The 3,967-nt window shown below is 50.6% G+C and overlaps 1 protein-coding gene across 5 annotated transcripts in view; it reads right to left on the minus strand.

The window, feature by feature from the left end:
• Positions 1–3,265, minus strand: part of CFLAR (CASP8 and FADD like apoptosis regulator) — a 43,874-nt gene extending 40,609 nt beyond the window's left edge. For 2 of the 5 annotated variants that reach the window (XM_032860092.1, XM_032860088.1), the window contains exon 1: positions 452–594. The gene's annotated coding sequence lies outside the window, so the exon portion shown is untranslated. Of the gene's footprint in view, positions 1–451; positions 595–2,080; positions 2,423–2,508; positions 2,774–3,173 lie in introns of those variants that run through there. The other 3 variants (XM_032860093.1, XM_032860091.1, XM_032860087.1) reach the window with 3 other exon arrangements.
• Positions 3,266–3,967: the final 702 nt, after the last annotated feature.

Below are 3,967 nucleotides of genomic sequence, written 5' to 3' on the forward strand. Positions count from 1 at the left end.
AATATATATATATATATATATATATATATATATATATATATATATAGGCATTTCAAAGTCTGTATTTGTGTGCATAAAATGTCTGGGAAAAAAACATTAAACTTCAACCTTCCATTATCTTAGGGAATAGGGGACTCCTAAGGGCTTTCTCTATTTACTTGGCATATATTTTAACACAGATAATTATATTACAACTTAACTGAAAAGTTTTTGAAGAAAAGCAATACAATACAGAGTGTTATTTATGGTAAGTGTAAAGACAGCCACCAACTGTATGAAAGTAGAGAGGAAGGGAACATATGGTGGTGGGTTATGAAGTCTTCCTAGAGTTAAGTGTCAGGAGCTGAACATAAAGGAGAAATAGGGCATTAACCTAATGATAGTTTCTTAACCTCACTGATGTATATAGTAAGGAAAGCAAAAATGAGCGTGAGTGCACGCTGCTTGTTACCTGTCATTACTTCTCCAACGTGGTCTTCCTCTCATTCTTGGCCATCACTGGCCCCTGTCTAGGCTGCCTTGAATCTAAGTTACCCGCGGAAGTAACTTTGCTCATCTTCCCCAACCACTCTGCGGGCTTCTGGAGTAAGGAATCAAGTTCAGATGCATCTCTATGTCCCCAGCACCCAGAACTCAGCCTGGCCCATAGGAGCTCAATAAATGTTGGCAGGATTACACTGAATCAAAGGAAAGGAGTCAGTCCCGTCCATAAGCACGATTTTAATTAGCCTTGGCGGCCCTACAAGGAAGAAAATAATCAAACGGAGTCCATTCCTGAGATTGAACAAGTGACAGCCCTGGTGACTCGGGACTGCCATAGGCAAGTTCCCCAGGGGGCCAAAAGGGCTAAAAGCGGCTCAATCCATTTCTGAATGCGAGGGGAAGGGGGATCAGGACCAGTGCCCTTACACCCCGGGAGCCCCGGTGACTGCAGCACGGGGCGCAGGTGGAGAGAAGAGAGACGGACAGGATTCACAGTCTACTCACGCCCGGGCAGCCCCGGCTCTTCCCGCTGGGTCGCGGGCGGGAACGAGACCCACCCGCGAGGGACCTGCAGCTCCGGGAAACCGGCGTTGCGAGTACTTCGGAAACGGGAGGACAGCGTCGCACCCATCAACAGGTGGACGCTCCAGGTGGCTTCCGGGACCCTCCTCCTGCTAAGCCCGGAAGCCTCCTCCAGGCAGCCCACCAGAGACATAAGACTTAAGAACCCTCCGCCCCCGCACCTAAAAAAAACTCTGCAAGAGTACACCCACGACAGTCCAGAAACTCCCCCTGGGGTAAGCAAAGGACCACGTGGAGCTCGGGGAAATTACGTGCTGCGGGAGGGGAATGAGTAGGCGCTGCGAATGCGTCCCCACCTCTGCAAAGCCGCGACTCCAGCGCGCCGCAGAGACGAAACCTATTTCCGCCGCGGCTTCCAGCAGGGCCCCCCCGCGCGGCGGACAGCGGGGACGACGCTCCCGCCTGAGTCCCACTGCGGTCGTGCGCAACTCCCGGACCGCAAGGGGCCCCCCACCGCTGCAGACTCACCTTCGAAAGCGGGTGCCAGCTAGTAAGTAACACAGTGTTAAAGAGAAGTGCAAATGTCAGTTAAAAATAGAAAATAGAAAACGTTTAGTCGTTAGAAAAAGCCATTTTAATCAGGACGTCCATCCTAGAAGCTGTAAGAAAGACAGGTGTTACCATGAAAACTCCTCCACGGCAAACCTTCAAAATTCCCCTCCAGTCCTGAGGCTTTTCTTTTCTTTTTTTCCTTTGTAATTTTGGAGTTAAGCCAAATTTTCTCCCAATGCATTTTTTTTTTTTAAAGATTTTATTTATTTGACACAGAGACACAGCGAGAGAGGGAACACAAGTAGGGGGAGTGGGAGAGGGGGAAAAGCAGGCTCTCCGCTGAGCAGGGAGCCGGATACGGGGCTCGATCCCAAGGCTCTCCCGGGACTCTGGGATCATGACCTCGGCCAAAGGCAGACGCTTAAGGACTGAGCCACCCAGGCGCCCCCAATGAAACTTTTTTGTAAAATTATTTAGAGGGAAAATACCAAAAATTCTGTCCCTCTTCTCTGCAGTATCTTACCTAAAGTAGGTCAAGCCCACCAGAGCCCAGTCTTAGTTTTAGATTATCCAGGTTTGTCCGTGTCCGAAACACGCGACACAGCGCTCTCCCTACTGGAACTGAAGTCTCATAGCGTAAATAAATTTCAAATGTCAACAAATGAAAATAATTGGAGAGGGCTTTAGAGCCCTTACTAACCCACGCCCTACTCATTTCCTGTTCTCTAGAACAAAAACAGACCTCCCTGGCCTTTGTTCTATTGCATTCCCCTGTTAATGTTTAAAAAGAACATGTCCTGTCCAAATCCGGACACCATCAAGCAGGAACATCTTGAAATCAACTTAACGTTTTTTTTGTTTTGAGGTTTTTTGTTTGTTTGTTCTGAAGAAGGGGAAAGGCTGGGAGCCGGGAACGAGTCTATCTATGTTAAGGCTTTACAAAACTCTTACCAGTCATGCCAAACTTTAGCAAAGAAGTTGCCCTGCAGTTTGCTGAAATACATCTTACACTGCTGTGCAAAACAACCCGGCACTATTTCGCCCGGCTACCGCAGTAGAGTAAAAATTGCAGGCCAGGCCAGCTACCACCGTGGAGCAGCAACAGTCTTCCTTCTCATCAGCTTTCCGAAAGGCGGCTGCCGAACCTTTGAACAGTTTGCCCCAGAAGTGAGGGCGCCCCAGGAACTCTCAGGGTTATTTTAAGCAACGTTTACACGTCCTCCCGAGCTGCGGTGTGGGGCAAGAACCCGGTGCGCGGGGGCGCGCTGGACAGCATCCGGGCTTCCTGCTGCCTCCTGGGGCCCACCTGAAATCTGGGGTGGGGGGAGCCTGTTTGTCTGGAGGTTTGTCCCGGGGCTGCCCCTCCCTCCGCCTGCACCTGTCCCTGCCCCACACACAGCAAATGAGGACCCTAGGGACTGAGTCATCATCTCCTGGAAAGCCCACTTCTCCCTAACCCCTGCTCTGGCACGGCCTGCCCCAGTCCAGTTCCGGGAAGAGTTATTGCAGGAGAAGCTGGGAGGGGCGGGAGAGGCGACGCCAGGGCCCCTCAGCAAAGGTTCTGGGATCGGGGGATGGTTGGGAAGGGAGCCAAGGGGGCAAGTCTGGGCACATACCGGTCGTGCTCACCTCGGGGCTCTTCTTAAGCTTCGCTGACAGTGACGCCTGAAAAATCCCCGGCAGGATGGGGAAAAAGAAACCGAAAGCCTAACCCTGCTAGGGGACGTGGCGTCTTCTAGCCCAGTCCCGCCTCCCTTGGCCTTTCTCATTTAAGACTTCTCTCCGGTTTACACTGAGAAATGTTGATGACCTACCCTTCACTGTGTCGGGCCCAGAGATCGCCCCGCACCACCTGATGAGGGAGGAGAAGGCTAGCTGAGGACAAAGTAGAAGGCGACATCCTACAACCCCCTCCCCCAGATGGGATATATGTGACATTACTCAGACTCCTGGCTGCCCTGAAGATAAGGAAAGGAAAAACCAATAGTTGACCTATAGAGATCACAATTCTGCTAGACAAGAGTCTCCCTCACTTTACAGTATGTCTTAGCAATTTATAAGAACAAAGCACTTCTACCAATAACCTAGTTTCCGGAAGGAAATGTAGGTGCAATTAAACGTCCGCATAACCTGTACCCCATTGGCAGACACCTGAAGCGGGCGCGGCAGAATGTAATGTTCCGCCAGGAACCTCCCCAACCTTCTTCCTGTTACTGCCTCGCTAGAAGAAAAAACAACCTTGATTGACAATGGCAAGGCCTCCGGGTATCCTGTGAGTCTTTTTTAGCATAGGAAAATCCTTTTAAAACCCTCCTTTTCCTTGGTATAGTGTGAGCTCACCAACCTCATAGTATATTATCAGCCGCCCCTCACAACCCCAGGACAGCACCTCTCTCTGCCCACGGGTCCT

Source organism: Lontra canadensis, unplaced genomic scaffold (assembly GCF_010015895.1).
Source record: "Lontra canadensis isolate GAN:19392208 unplaced genomic scaffold, GSC_riverotter_1.0 scaffold18, whole genome shotgun sequence".
Taxonomy (NCBI): domain Eukaryota; kingdom Metazoa; phylum Chordata; class Mammalia; order Carnivora; family Mustelidae; genus Lontra; species Lontra canadensis.